Below are 16948 nucleotides of genomic sequence, written 5' to 3'. Positions count from 1 at the left end.
AAACTAAGACTGACATATTAGCAATGCAGGAGAAACACTTTGGGGCAGAGCATTTTGTGGGGACAGATTTTTTCCATCAGTCTTCATCCATCTTTGATTAGCTCTGCATCCACCAATAATGCGGGCTCTGGACAGACTACTGCCACATGTAGCAAGTGTAAGGCCCCCAAAGCAGGGTAGAGCAAGAACTGGAAAGAGGTAGAGCTGAGTCACCCATGAATCTACTGAGTGTTAAGACGGTCCAGCAGCCAGAGGGGACCCAATTTCAATTTCTCTGCAGAGTCAGTTTGGTACTGGTACAGCAAAAAAAAGTAAAAAAGTAAAATACTGCCCCCCTCCTTCTGCTCTGACCAATGCAAGTGACAGGGCTTCAGATTTGAACTCCATTGCTCCCCACCCAGAAGTTAGATTTGCTCTCTAGGTGACCAAAGATTAATGTATAAGCAACTGCTCCTAAAAACAGACACAACAGAAGTGGTCTGGGATAGGTGTGATTTCCAACAAAGCATCATCAAACGCTGAGTTATATGGCTTTCAAAAAACCTACCGGTACTTATATGCTCTGTTCTTATAATACACTCCTATCCACATTTTTTGTTGTCTCTCTCTCTCTCTCAGAGAGACACACACATGTACTTCAAGACATAATTCTAAATCCTGAGAAACAACCCCTCTTTTAAAAAAATCACTAATTTGTTTAGCAAATTCTAGTTCTCGCTCTTGCTATTATCATAATGTTTGGGGAGTTTGACTGGAGATTTGCATAGTATAAATCATATGTAGCATGAATCTAACTTTACAGAGCTATGGCCAGCAAGTTGTAACTTTTGGCACTTCTGTGAGAAGTCATATGTTTAATCTGATGTCATGAATTGGCTCTGAGGTTCCAGTGAAGGTGAAAATTCCCACAGTCCTGCAGTGCTTCAAGAAGTAAAGTATAAATGACTAAGTAGAGTAGCCTATTCTAGGATTTGGGATGGGTCTGTACTGATGTACTCTTCCTACAGCCCCTACTTCTCATCACAGCTGACAGCTATTACGGCTGCTGGCCCATGGCCTCAGATGAGAAGAAAAAACATACAGAACTTTTGACCTTATTCAGTTACTATCAGTGCCAAGCAGCAACCAACATATTGGGCATCACCCAAGTTCAACAGTACATGCTTCAGAGCTGTCCTTCCAGTTGCTCTGAATCTATTCCTTACATCTTCCTAAAATATTATTAACTGCTGTATTTCAATACTAATTTCAACGTGCGTTTTACTAAATTTAGTTCAACTGAAAGTACCTGCTTCTTGTGATGCTCATTCTTGGCAATGGACTGCAAAGATTTCCACAGCTCACACCGTGATAGTAGATCATAGCGCTTTGTCTTACTCCTTTGGAAGGTGTCAGATCTGAAAATTATGAATAAGAAATCCCCATTTGGAAGCATGTATTTGTACAGAACAAAAAGAAAACAGAGGGAAACTGCCATAAAATGCAAAGAACTAAAAAGAGAGCCAAGATAACTACAGAGCTCTGGGTATGGAAGGAAGTCTCATTGTGTTCACTGGGGATTACATCCTCCCTATTTATTCAGGATTGCAGTTTAAAAAGTGGAAGTAGATAAAGGAACAAGCAATAAAAACAGTAAGACGATCACTAACTCTCCATAAGAACAAGTCTCCGTAATTTCAGTAAGCTATTCTTTATGAGAACCCAATGAAGTGGTTCTGAATAATTAAAATAAGAGGGAATTAAATAGAACTAGGTTGTAAAGAATGTATAAATGCTTTATATCACATTGAAACGATGAAGACATACTGGAGGGGGACACACACAAATTCCATATGATTTTCTAGCTGCAAATACAGTGGTACCTCGGGTTACATACGCTTCAGGTTACAGACTCCACTAACCCAGAAATATTACCTCGGGTTAAGAACTTTGCTTCAGGATGAGAACAGAAATTATGCCGCTGCAGCGCAGCAGCAGCAGGAGGCCCCATTAGCTAATGTGGTGCTTCAGGTTAAGAACAGTTTCAGGTTAAGAACAGACCTCCAGAACAAATTAAGTTCTTAACCCAAGGTACCACTGTAAACCCTTGATGACTTCGCTATTTCTTAAATGTCAAGATCTTTATTTTCATATTAAGTAAGCAATACAAACATTTCCTGTCACTTTCTTTCAATGAAATGATATTTTATATCAGCATTTGTACTTCAATATATTTGGAACATAACATTAATAACACATAAACATAGACATTCACAGTCCTTCTGAATCCATCTCTACAATATTGTTCAGCACTGAGCTTTGTTCCCTTTGACACTGTCTGTGTTTAGCTAGTTTTGAATATCCTATTATTTTTTTCTAATTCAACACTTTTCCTTGCGAGGGTTCTCAGTCTCAAGCTTGTTGACTGGCACTGAGCATGGCCAGAGTGTTTGGACCATCATAGTGGGCAGAGCTTTCATGCTTACTTGACAAGAACTGAAAAACTGGGTTGTGCTGGCTATGGTTCCCAATTCAGAGAAAACAAGTAATAATTACTTCATTTTCATTCATTCATTCATTCATTTAATAACTGAATACTGCTCAATATTACAAACTATAAGAGGTTGATAATGGAAGCAGATCCTTGTAAATATGTAAATAAATGTAAATATTCTACATATTTGAGTAGGATTGTTTTAAACAAAAATGTTTTTAGCAGGCTCTGAAAACAACATAGTGAAGATACCTGTCTGATGTCAATAGGCAGGGAGTTCCAAAGTGTGGCTACAGCCACACTAAGATCAATTTCTTACAAATGCAGAATGAGCATTCTGCTGCACCTGTAGTTCTGCAGATCGTTGTGGCTGAGCGGGCATATATGGGGTAAAGCAATCTCGCAGGTAAACTGGGCCCAAGTTATTAAGGGCTTTAGAAACTAATAGTAACACCTTGAACTTGTCCTAGTAGCAAATTGGCAACTAGTACAGATCTTTGAGCACAGGTGTTATATGCTGACAGAGTCTTTCCCACTCCTGTAACTGCAGCTTCCAGATCAAGCACAAGTGAAGCCCTACATAGGCTGAGATTACACATCTAGAAGAGAAGCTTCACACTCATCAAACCTCAGCTGCAAGAACCACAGGACAATTGCAACTGGATTCAAAATTATAGAGATGGGTTGAATGAAATGGCTTAAACTGGGGCCACATCTTATTAAGAACATCTGCAGGAGAAATGACAAGTGTGGGAACCTTGGATAAACCAAATCATGCCTTGCCAAGTGACAAAAAAGAAGCCCAGCTCCAAAGCCTGGGCCCAACCTTATGAGTAGAAAGGCCTTCCTACCCCACATTCCTGGGCCCCACAACTAGAGATGGGAAGATCTAGTTTCCAGAAAAATTGAAAAAAACAGTTTGATATAGTTTGAATATTCCACACACTTTTTTTTCTGGGGAAAATGGCTTTGGGGGGAGAAACCTCCCCCAAAAAACATTTTTTCCATTTTTTTCCAGGCCTTCTCATCTCTGCAAGTATGGCAGGTTGGACTCAATAATATTTCTGGCCCCCAGAAAATTTCTTCACCTGCAAATGTGTCTAAGGGTCATCACCTGTTCCCTTATCTCCCATTAACGTTTCCCAAACTTACCTGCCACAGAAGTGGGTCAAGCCTCTGCTTAGTTCCTCTACACTCACTTGCTGGAAATCCATTCCCAGGCTGTTGTAACATTGGGGTGAGGTACCATTGCACCATCAGACCTATCCAGGGCCAGCTGCAGTTCCCTGCTTATTTTGTGGATTGCTTTATTTGAACTCTTAGTTTCAATACCACCTTTCCATAACCTCTAGGGGAGACATTTTCAACCTTAAGATGACCACCCCAGGTCATCACTGCTGAATCAACATGACGTCCGTGCGGCTTGTAAGACTAAGGGCCATGCCCTTCAATAACCCCAAATCTTTGCTTCCCAAGTGTAACACGAAAACCTGTGGATGTTGCCATACATGGCAAGACTGGAACAAAGTCAGCGCTACAGGACAGTGTACTGTTGCACAATGTTGAGTGAGCAGTAAGTTATCCATCTCTCCTTGGAGCTTAGGACTCTTGAGCTACTGTACTCTGAGCACTGTGAGATTACCAGGCCATGGCTCTCTAAAACGTATGCACATGCACACACATTATTTAAAATGAGTAACCTTTTCTTGTATCTCTTGATCACTTTTAGGCCTTTCAGACTTATGACCAGCAGTGAGGAGGATTGCTTGTCTAATTTCAGCTTTCTACGTCGAGTTTGTAAAAGTGAGGTAGTTTAGCACCACATTGTCAGAGGGCAATTCCCACCTCAAAGCACAGTAGCTCAAGTTTTGCTGGTAGCTGCAAGAAGGAGAAAAGGGTGGCAGGACAGGTGAATTAAAGTCAGCGGTGCTTAAAAATAAGACATAATTTTTACAGCAGGAATAGAACCTCCATCTTATCCAGGTGGTGTTATGTACACTGATTCCTGCTGGCTATCCTGCTTGGTCCAGCTAGCAGCAAGCAAATGAGGAGGATGGAACTATAAAACAGTTTCTTACTCCCACTCTATTGTTTTATCTGCTGCTGCTAATTTTGCACTTTATCATTGCTACCTTGTTCTTTTACTTGAAAATGTAAATAATTTACAGCTGTATAATCAAATGTTCCACTTCCTTCAATAGTGCCTACAGTTTATACACAGTGATCACTTAATCAGTTACTGAAATACAGCCACTTCTGGAATGAAATGCAACAACTGCTTCATAGTATAGAATGCATCCCATCATAGAAAAGGAAGTGAAGAAGAATACCAGAACTAATTGAAATTGCAGGGAGAATTTAGGTAGGAAGAATGCAATTATCCCTTTTGGAATTTGGCCAGGATATTAAGATTAACATCTTATACTTCTATGATGAGTCCCATAGGAATTTTAACAGCTACAAGTGGTCAGGACCTTGGTTTTACATCTCAGTCTACAGAAGCTCTAAAACATAATGCTTGGCTTTGGCTTATGCAGGAATTAAATGGAAGGGTGAGATATGCCTCACAAGTTCCTACACCATTTAGATTATTCCTTAGAGGTTTACCATCCAACTATCTGTCATCAAGACAAAGCCTTTTGCTTCTATCTTATATTAGCTTAACATAAAGAGTGCAAAGGTCTACAAGGATCTAAGCAGCTATGTGAAATGAAGGATTAGCAACCTTCTAGACAATAGTTTGAGTTACTGATTTAGTGGCTGATGCTTCAGTGTTGAAAAAAATGTTCTGTAAACAAGTACAAAGTACAGGAGTTTGTGTGAATCATGTAGATACAACATTAGTGTATAAACATCTAAGCAGGCTGCATAACATTTCATCAAGATGGTATCATATGTCAAAATGTGTGACATGGATACATAGAAGAACACAATAACCTTAATATTAACATAGGATTCACCCAAAGACAAACAATCTATTATCATCTTAAATTATTATTATTTGAATTTATTTACCATCCTATACCCGGAGGTCTCAGGGCAGTTCACAGAAGTCACAAAAGAGTTTATGCAGGATTGTCTCAACAATCAGCATAGGGTTTTTTTGTTTTTGTTTTTAGAAAAAAAGTTACAATCATATGGAAAATCATATACATCCAACATAGGGAAGAACCCAACACTCTAGGATAAAGAGTGCCATGTTCTACTAACTGAACCAGCCAGGTTCATGCAGATGTTCCATGCAGCCGCCTTTCCCCATTCTTGGCCCTAGCCCCTCAAATTCTTATTCTGCATGTGGCTTTTTAAGCAAGGGTTTCAAAATCAGCAAACCTATTCTTTTAGTTAAGAAGATGCATGCTAAATGCAGTGTGGTACTTGAGGAGCCAGTTTCCCCCTCCATGTCCCATTCTGACCCATCCATGACTGTGCTTGGATTTACTTATTCCTGCCACCCCAAGAAGTTGCATCCTGTTTTTGCCACACAAAGGAATGAAGCAATGAGTACAATGAGAGTACAGGAAGTAGCGAAGTTATCTGGGCATCCAATTGCTTTTTATTTCACCCATTACTGCCCTATATTTGACCAAAACAATTCCACATCAATGAAAGGGTTAAGAGTTTATTATGCCTACATAGCCAAAAGTGAAGCAAAGTAACCATGTATCTTAACACCTGGAAGAAGCTGAGGAAGGCACAGCTGGCTTCTAGCTTTCACACATTCCTAAGTTTTCAGTTACTACCAGTATTTCCCAAACAAGGCTACATGACAAACAGTTGCAGGTGGCCAATTGCTCATATACAAGAATAGCTTTACTCAGCAAAATCCTACAAAAGTCATTTGTCAATAGAAATATTTGTATCTCAGGATGTAAGTTTAGCATTATTGAAATGTTGTCTTCCAAGACTGTAAGTGTGGAAAAATAGCTGTACATGGCTTGGAACATATGAAACAGAAACTGCTTTAGCCTATGGAGCATGTATCATTGCCTAGGACCCTTGTACCTACGGGACCGCCTCTCCTGGTATGTCCCACAGAGGAACTAACGGTCTGCAAATAAAAACATCTTGAAGGTCCCAGGCCTCAGAGAGGTTAGGCTGGCCTCAACTAGAGCCAGGGCTTTCTCGGCTGCGGCTCCAATCTGGTGGAACGCTCTGTCACAAGAGACTAAGGCCCTGCGGGACCTGACATCTTTCCGCAGGGCCTGCAAGACAGAGCTGTTCCACCAGGCCTTTGGTCAGGGCGCAGCCTGACTCCCTCCTCTGGCAATCTGCACAGAATTTTGCTTAACGGTTGTCATCAATTTGATTTTAATTAATTTTTAGAATGAGATGTTTTTATAATGTTGGATTATTTGATTGTTGTTAGCCGCCCTGAGCCTGGCTTCGGCTGGGGAGGGCGGGATATAAATAAAATTTATTTTTATTATTATTATTATTATTATTATTATTATTATTATTTTGAGAGGTTTTCCCAGCACCTTTACTTCAAAACCTTTGTTTTGCTTTGGAAGGTGAGGAATCTAGGAGTGGTTACAAACAGCAGAAAAGTATACCTGTCCTCTTTTGGAATGGACAGGAAGAATTTTCCCACCAAGCATCTGGACTTCCAGAATGAGCGTGCTTTTTTTCAGGGGGTACTCAAATGTATGCAGCAATGAAACCTCTTTTTGTTGTTAAAAAGTGTGGCACTTACTGTAACAACTTCATGGTGAGTACCGGCATCTATTTTTCTAGAAAAAAAGCACTGAGAATGAGTAAATGCCTTACTCCTTCCAATCGAAACTTTTCTACTTAGATCAAGTCACATGGCATTTTAGAGGTAGAAGGCACCGTGCAGGGAGCACCATGAAACCCTCTGGTAGAACAATACCATTAATGCATTAGCATCCATTAAGTTTAGAAGCTCAAATGAAAGTTTTTAAGGTTCAGCACCAAAATCTATAATGCCCCACCATCAGTCCTTCTGTCTCTTGATCTTGAGTTGCACACCCTTCAACCCTTATTCCCCCATTTCTCAGCCTTCCCCGCTCCTCTAGTCCATGAGCTACTGGCTGGTGTTTACCTTTCATCCTGGGATCACCCAACATCCACTCATTTGTCTCCTCTACCTCCACATATACAGATGTGGAAGGTACCCACAGGTATCATCCAGACTGACCAAACTCATAACAGTATGTACACAGTGCCATAGCCCAACTACCTGTTTGTCCCTTTACAAAAAGCATAATGTAGTGTAACTATCGTTCTGCCCAGACAGTGAGGTCCAGCTCCGAGGGCCTTCTGGTGGTTCCCTCACCGCAAGAAGTAAGGTTACAGGGAACCAGGCAGAGGGCCTTCTCGGTAGTGGTGCCCGCCCTCCCATCAGATGTCGTATTTTTAAGGATTTTTGTATTAAGAATGTAAAATGTCCTAGGATTAGTGTCAGGCTAGAATTTGGGAAAGCAGCATTCTAATCCCCACTCAGCCATGAAGCTGACTGGGTGACTTGGGCTGTTCATAGTTTCCCAGCCAAACCTATCTCATAGGAAGTGAAAGAACTATGTATGCCACCTTCAACTACTTGGAGGAAAGACGGGATATAAATGTTAAAATAAATAATTAAAATGATTATAAAATGAATTTAAATTACAGTCAAATATAAAATAAAACCACTGCATTAAGCATATTCTGATTCTTTTTATATTAAGCTAGGTGCACTAAATTGTTTTTAAATATAAAAGATTTCTAGAAGAGGAAATACAGCAGAAACAAACAGTATTATGGTGCCTTCTGCACAGGTGTTATTTCAGAGTGATTAGTACAGATCATTAGATGATCATCTTCATCCATGTGATGAACAAGACCAAAAGGTCAATATGGTTTTAGTTTACCATATGCTATAAAATTCGTATGATAAACTGACAGATTAGCATACTTTTTCAGCTATTATAGACACTTCAGTCTTCAAATCAGAAAACAGATTAGAAATCATTTTGTAATCTCTGTTAAGAGTCTGATACATCATGCATAAAGCATAACAGACCTCTCAAAATGTTAATCCTTCTGGCAAATTCTCACAATTACACAGGATTTGCCTAGAAACTACAATAACAGAACCAACATAATTACATATGATAACAGAGAAACATTGCACAGTAATATCTGTAAATAAAAATTATATTATATGAATATTTTGATTGTGGTAATTGTTTGTAAATGATATTTATCATTTTTTAAATAAACAAAATATGAAGTCTAGGTATGGTCTATTTATTCAGATTCCATTACTGAATCTTCAAATTATATTTGATTCCTAATAAATGACAATTTTGCATTTCTGGTTTCATGCATTTCTAATAAGCTGCTCTAGCATTACTTTATTTAGCTGCAACACCATGCACAAATGCTGATCCTAAATATATCTCCTGAACTCCAAGTGACTTGTGTTTGTATAAATAGAGCATAACAAGCTAAGAAATCTTTCTTCCAACAAACTATCCTATGCCAAAATAGTTGCTCTGGATTTTTTTTTTAAACTATGGCTGAAAGGCTGGATAACCAGAAAACAGCTTAACAAAATAATTATCCTTAAATCTGTTTTAACAATTTCTCTATATAGGTCTTTTCCATCAAACGACAAGGAAACAGCGGAGGTTTTGAAGTCACAGATTGGATCAAGTTTATAAATTCAGCTTTAAATCAGAAAGGAGAGGTGCTGTTAGCCAGCAGGAGAGCTGAAACTAAAGTGGGAATTTGTTCTGTCTTGAATGGGGCTGCACTCCTTTTTGAAAACCAGGGTTTGTAGTTTGGGGGTGTTTCTGTATCTGCCATTGCTGCTGGATTCCCAGGTGGCTGTCATAGCTAGGAAGGTGCTTTTGTAGAGCTTTGACTGTGATAAAGCAGATATTGCCACTGCCATGCATGCCTTTGTCACAGCCAACTGGATTACTGTAATGCACTCTGCATAGAGTAACCCTTGAAAAGAATTTAGAAATTTTAGTCACTGCAAAATGGAGTGGCCAAATTGCTCTCTTTTCTACTTTCCTGATTGCATCAACAATGGCTTCCAATTAATTTCCTGGCGCAATTTAAGGTGCAGCTTCTTACCTATAAAGTCCTAAATAGTATGGGATCAGGATATTTGAAAAATATTGTGCCCTCCCATATGATTCTGCCTGTCCACTGTGCTCAAAGGACTTGGCTGTGTGATGCACCTCCTTTAGAGAGCCAGCTAGTTAAGTCACAGGAAAGCGCCTTTTCTACTATGGGACCAAAGCAGATGGATGAAAATAATTAACAAGCCAGGGCTTTCCCACTGGGCCACTGCTGAGCTACTGGTTCTGGTGGTAGATGCAGAATGTGATGGAGAGCCATGGTGTTAGAAGTCTTCCGCTTGCCCTCTGATATTCTAACTAACACACTGCAGCTGAAACTCCCAGCCTGGATATGTCTACAGAAGCAGACAGGCCAGGGATTTTGTCACTGGGCTGCTGCTGATGTCACCTTGCCTTCTGCATCTGCTGGCAGCTGCAAAAGGAGCTTGGGGGAGCAATGGTGTTAGAAGCAGTTCTCTAGCATTTCAATTTTTACTCTGCAGCTGAATCTCCTGGGCTGGAAATGGCTGAAGCAGCAGATGTTAGTTCCTCACAGGCCAGGGCTTCCGCTCACAATTTGCTAAAAACATGGAAGATAGATGACTCAAAAAACACAGTGAATGAATTAATGTTAAATTTCTGTATGCATGAATTAAGAAACTGTTCTGGGCTGGAGTACAATATTTTAATAATGCAGCTGCCATGTTCATTAGTCTCTATGTTTCCGGAAACTAATCTCCTACGTAAGTTACAACACTCAACTACTATGCTTCTATTCTGTTCTGAGTGATGACTTAATAATGCTTCACAGTTGCATGACATTTAATTAACAACGCTACTTAAAATATGAAAATATCTGCCAATATCCCAAATTAAAATGAATAAATGCTGTTTTATAAGTAAATTATGATTGCATGTTCATACAAAGGTTCTTAATGCAATGCTAATGAATACCTAATTCAATTTATAATATAACGTCAACACTTTATGCTTAAATTACATTCAGTTATAATGTAGCCGACATAACAGTCTAAATACATTATACCTGATAAGATTGCCGTGACAAATGAACAGACAATAGGGACAAATGAAAGTTATGTAATTCAGTGCTTAAAGCAATCCAAGGATGTATTGTACAAAAGGAAATATACTTCTGCTTGTACGAGGCAGCGCCACTGAATTCTTATTTCCTCATCCTACTTAAACTCCCCATGCTCCATCTCTCACTGTTGCAGAGGGTTTCTCGGCCCACAGGAATGGGTTTTAGTAAGTGCAGAGGGCTATGAAGGGAGAGGAGCCACAAAATCCTCACCCTGCAAGCTGAATTCTGAACACACTTCTCTGGATCCTCTTTTCAAGCAATCCAAGTTAATTGCTGCATTCTCACAATGCTAAGGATGAGTGGTATCTGGGGGGGAAAATCATCTTTCTTTTTTATATTAAGACATCTCTAGACCAGGCATAGGCAAACTCTGCCCACCAGGTGTTTTGGGACTACAATTCCCATCATCCCTGACCACTGGCCCTGGTAGCTAGGGATCATGGGAGTTGTACTCCCAAAACATCTGGAGGGCCGAGTTTGCCTATGCCTGCTCTAGAAAATGTCATTTTCCTAGGGACACTGTGAAATGAAATGCATGCTTGACTCCAGGAAGCTAAACGTGGTATTACAGTGTGAGGCAATTCCCTAGTAAGAAAAAAATATCTGCCACCAGGTCTCCCGCCTGCAGTTTATAAGGAGAGTACAATAGTGTTCATCCCTCTTAATTATGGAACAAAACCTTTTCCCACCTCAAGCCATAATAAAGCCAAAGTAAATCAAATGTGCCTGCAGTTATATCTTAACAGCATTAGCTACCTTTCATCATACTCTGATAACATCAGACATGTAGCCTGAACCGTATGGGAAAAGCCTAAAATGCATCTACTCCAGTTCCACGCCAAAAAACATCATCCTTTCCGAAATCTGAAGCAACACCAGCATGGAGAAAGCCTCTGTTGTTTGGCTGAGGCTCCCATACCAGAGGAATAGTGATTGGCATGCCATAAATATACTAATATAACAGACCATTATTACTTGTATAGTATAAAAAAATTGACATAATCCTTATTTCCAAACACACCCACTTGGATCCAGAGCTAATCATCAAATTTATTCAATAACAGAAGTGTATCTTCACATAATATGTTAAGGATTGGACTTCAAGTCAATCTACAACATGCAGAGCAAAATGAAATTATTTAACTACGGTACTTGGCTACTCCATTCCACTTCTACTTAGTCTAAGCAAAGCTAGAAGGAAATACAGAGTTTCTAACTTGTATTTCCATGGTAATGCTACTGCTGGGGGCACAGGGCTAGTGTTACCATTAGACAGAACAAGGTTGCTCCCTTTATCGGCTGAATTCAGAAGTCATGAAAAAGCAACAAAATGTTACTTAAAGTATTTTCATTCCTAGGGAGAGGAGTTTGTGGGGGTTTTTCTGATATGGATGCCATGCTATCTTGGCCGCCTCAAGTACTACACACCTTGACTAGTGTGGTGCTATTTGCTGTTCTCAGACAGTAAAATATATTTGAAAAGCCTTCCTTGTAGGAAAGAATTTTCTGACTGGAAAGCAGTGCTCCATTATTTCCCTGTGCAAATGCTGTTCAAACAGTTTTACAACATTCCCACCACCAAGAAAACACCAAAACTCCAAGTAAACTCAGCTGAGGAAAAATTAACCTTGGGGTGGAATTTGCAGATTAAATACTGTCACTCCTATCTGTAAATCCATCCTTGCAAGTGCCTTCTGCCCTTCCCACTTTCCTACTATCTTCTTGACAAAATTTGGATTGGGTCACAGACTACCACTTTAACATCTTGCTTCACCTTGAATGTATTCTCATGAATACTGTGCACAGTCAAAGCATATCTTTCTGGCTTGCTCCTACTCTAGGATAATATTTTTTCTCTAAAATGTCTGTCTGTTGGGAGGAATTCAACACTGTGCTCTTCCGAATGTTCGATCAGCACAAGCATTTTGGCTTACCAAAACAATCTCCCTATTCCCACCCACAGTGTATATTCCAGGGGTTCTCCAGACCCCCACAGATTCAATTGGCTGGAGGGGAGAACCTTATTGGGCAGGCAAAAGTCTTTGCAAAGGGCTTCTGCTGATGGGACTCAATAGTTGAAAGCCCACTTTGAAACATAAAACTACAATAAACAGAGAAAATGCAGCAGTTATTCAGTCAGTTATCCTGTCACATGAACTTATAAGCAAAGTCATATGCACAATAGATGCAGGCTCAGGCCTGGAGGATATGAAAAAGAATTCAATAGGATTTCTTACATTTTTAGACTTCAAGTACAGGCAACGGCTGATTAACACACGTCTGAATGACGTCCAATTGCACAAGCATGCATGGTGCCAAACCCGGAAATTACCCAAAAACGTCACTGAATGCATCACTAAAAGGGCGGAACGGGGGCAGGGAGGAATATGCTTATACGCACTCTGCCAGTGTATGCAGGAGCCAGGAACAGAACCCCCATGAGAAATGGTTGTCACCTATATATGCATTTTGAATAAAAAGCAAAAGGCATAAATTCTACAATTGTAAATTACAGCTGCATTACATTTAAATACTGAATCATTATGCTATTTTGTAGTGAGGATTATCTTATTACATTCCATTACTTTCTGCATCTGCTTACTGATAATAAAAGAAGCAGCTGTTTTAAACTAACAGGTGTGAACAGTTCATTCAAGCCTTTAAACAGAAGCTAAATTCAATTTCCTTGTTGAATGTTTTGAAATTATATTCCAAACACCATTTACAATATTATAAACAGTTAATTTGTATGGACATTGATTCATATGTAACATATATGAAATAACTTTTCTTCAAAGTTTAATTCAAAATCTTATGCTTATCCTGTGCACATGCTGAACTAATTATGTCAGATGTTTTCTATAAAATCTTTAGTCACACAACTGAGCAGCTTTTCTTCGCCAACTGTTATATATCAAATTCACTGCAGAAAACCATGATAATTATGAAGTAACAGAGGATCAAATTCATAGCAGTAATATATCTCTATCTTAGTTAAGCTATAAATGATCATCAAGCTTGAAATCGTATATTTATTTAAAATCAGTTTTCTGTATCATTTGCAACAATGTGCGCTTCGCAAAATGTGATAAATATTTTCACTTTTAAACACTCAGTAGTGCTAAACGTATTATCACGACTCTAGGTCTTACAGCACTTGAACAAAAGTAAAAAGAAAATCCTTTAAACTAATCTAAGCAGTGGCTGGCTTTGGTTAAAGAAATGCCATAGAATGATTTGTATTAAGCAATAAATCATATTACTTGTAATAATTATGAACTCCTCTGGGTATCCTTTTAAAGAATAAAAAGAAATCCACTTATCAGTATGAAAATGCTTATAAGTATTTTTTAACAGATGTGATAATTCCACTTACTTCAATTACTTCACGGGCCTCAACTTTACACACAGAGACGTCATATATCAAGCTTTTTCTTGCAATATAAGTCTCCTGCAATTGAAAGTAAAATTAAACTATTTTATATCAAGATGGTTATTCATTTTATATAAGTTAAGCTGGAAGCCTGTTAAAGAAGGGGCAGTGGTACCTCAGGTTACATATGCTTCAGGTTACATTCACTTCAGGCTACAGACTCCGCTAACCCAGAAATAGTACCTTGGATTAAGAACTTTGCTTCAGGATGAGAACAGAAATTGTGCTCCGGCGGCACAGCGGCAGCAGGAGGCCGCATTAGCTAAAGTGGTACTTCAGGTTAAGAACAGTTTCAGGTTAAGAACAGACCTCCGGAGCAAATTAAGTACTTAACCCGAGGTACCACTGTACTGCCATACTTACTGAGTTTAAGAACACTGACCTAAGCTAATACATGCCAAATTTGCTGGTTTTGCATTCAGTGGAACTAATTCCAAAGGACCAACATAAAAATTCAAACAGCAGCTACTTTTTAAGTTGCCATATAAATACAGAACTTACACATAACATTGAAATTCATTTTGTTAGTTTTGGCCCAGGTCTCCCATTATGTCAAAATCATCTTGGATCCTGTTTCTGTCAGTGTTCGCTGACTCAGTTTGGTGCCATTTGCTCCTTAACCAAGCAATTTATAAATGTGTTAAACAACACCAGGTCCAGGACACAACCCAGGAACATCCCATCAGTCCCTTTTCTTCAGGTTGATGAGCAGCCATTGGCTAGCACCCTTTAGTATGGCTCACCTGCCAGCTACAAATCCACCTAATATAAACATCATCTAGCCCACATTGTACCAACTCGCTGGCAAAAATATCATGGAAGAACTTGTCAGACGCCTTATTGAAATCAAGCCATGCTATATTACACTTTTTCCTTCTTCTAATACAAATATTATTACAGAAATACTAGCTAAATTTCTGTTCATAACAATGTACAGTACAGTGGAACCTTGGTTCTTGAAGCCCTGGTACTCGAACATTTCAGCTCCCAAACGCCGAAAACCCAGAACTAAGGGTTCTGGTTTTCAAACGTTTTTCAGAAGATGAATGTCGGATGCAGCTGCCGGCTATTGTTTCTGGGGCGCCTGCACCAATCAGAAGCTGCACCTTGGTTTTTGAACGTTTCCGAAGTCGAGTGGACTTCTGGAAAGGATTATGTTCGAGAGCCTAGGTACCACTGTGCTGGAGTTGCTTTGCTGATGTTCAGGGCTAGACCTCAGCCGTCACATGCTACTACAGTCATACCTCGAGTTGAATGTGCTTTGGGTTGAGCGTGTTCGAGTTGCGCTCCGCGGCAACCCGGAAGCAACGGAGCGTGTTACTTCCAGGTTTCGCCGCTCGTGCATTCGCGAACGCTAAAAATGACGTCACGCACATGCGCAGAAGGCGGCGAAACGCGACCCGCGCACGCGCCGTCGCATCTTGTGTTCTGTTCGGGATGCGAACGGGGCTCCGGAACAGATCCCATTTGCATCCCAAGGTACCACTGTACTATGCAATACAGGGGATTTTCCAGTCCTTGTTCATTTCCCCACTGCATCACAGTATTTTTAAAAGAAATTTTAGAAGCAACTCTTCTAACCTCCTCAGACTCTATTAAGCAACCTGCCTGGGACCTCAGGATGAAAGGTAATGGCAGAAATACCCGGGGGGGTGCCCCCTAAGACACTGGCAGAACCCATTATAGGGCCTAAATCTGACCTAAGACTGCAACCACAGCACTAATATCATAAAAACACATAATTAAGAAGCAGGTCTCCAAAGGCTTCTTTTGGCAAGCTTAGGCCTCAACAGGCAGACAAGTGCTGCCTGAGAGAGGCACTGCCAATGGGGGGGGGGGTGTTATTGGGTTGTTGTTTTTATTTTTATTATGTATTCTGTGAACCACCCTGAGACCCCCGGGTATAGGGCGGTATATAAATGCAATAAATAATAGTAATAAAGTAGCCACTCCCAAAGCTGTTTGCAAATCGCACCGATTTAGAAAGGTGTGTTTTAGAGCCGCACATGAATTATTCCTCAGGGCCTAATTTATTTATTATTATTATTATTTACTGGGTTCTATAAACAAGAAGAATGTTGTACAAATAAGTGCACCAAGTTCTCTCATGTCATCTGTATATCCCAAAAATAGCATAATAAATGTGGAAAAAATATCTACAACGTATGTTTCAATATTAGTGGTCAATGTCCCCCTCTTCCCCCCTTTCTTCTTCTTCTTGTTTAAACCAATTCATGAACCAAGAACTTATTTCTAAATATTATGAGCCTTTTTGGTGGTTTAAGAGCACAGGCTCTTAAAACAGGCTGGTTTGGGTGTGGGTGGGTGTTTGCAATTTAACCTGGGGACATTTCTGCGACTCTTACCTCCTGCTCCCAAACCCGAAATGGCATCTCTGCTTTTTCGAAACCCGACTAAGCCCGTTTGCCCGTTTATAGAGAAAATGGCGGGGGTTCCTATCGGCGCCCTTCTCCTTCACTTGCTGAGAGACTGAGGCAATGAGTTAAAGCGGACGGGGGGTGTGCGTGTGTCGTTGTTAAAAACATACACACCACAACTACAGTCACCACCAGCAAGGCCTGAGGAGGCAACCCGAGTCAACTCGGCGGGACTCGAGGCGCACAAACGAGGCGGGAAAGCCGGGCAGGACTCGGAAATAGGCGCCCCAGTGCAACGTTTCCATACAACATTCCCTTCTTTTCCCCGCTTTTCGTCGGTGTTCCTTTAGGTATTTATTGGGGGACGGGGAGAGGGGTTTTTTTTCCCCGCCGGGAGAGGAGAGAGGAGGAGGATGGTGAGGGGATGAGGAAGGCCGCGACGCGCCTCTCTCTCGCTCTCTTACTCGCTCTCTGGCCAAGCTGGGGCCA

At 40.3% G+C, this 16948-nt stretch overlaps 1 long non-coding RNA gene across 1 annotated transcript in view; it reads right to left on the bottom strand.

Annotated features, from left to right (window-relative positions):
- The window catches only part of LOC308458371, a 65330-nt gene extending 48392 nt beyond the window's left edge, over positions 1-16938 (bottom strand). Inside the window, exons 1-3 of the long non-coding RNA XR_013977294.1 lie at positions 16448-16938; positions 14025-14099; positions 1289-1397 (exon numbers count right to left, since the gene is read on the bottom strand). This is a non-coding gene — a long non-coding RNA (uncharacterized lncRNA). The remainder of the gene's footprint in view (positions 1-1288; positions 1398-14024; positions 14100-16447) is intronic.
- Between the last annotated feature and the right edge of the window lie 10 nt (positions 16939-16948).

The sequence above is a fragment of the Podarcis pityusensis genome (genome assembly GCF_964106645.2).
Source record: "Podarcis pityusensis genome assembly, chromosome: 1".
Classification (NCBI taxonomy): Eukaryota; Metazoa; Chordata; class Lepidosauria; order Squamata; family Lacertidae; genus Podarcis; species Podarcis pityusensis.
Note: the sequence above shows the minus strand (reverse complement) of the source record. Positions and strands in the feature narration are given on the sequence as shown.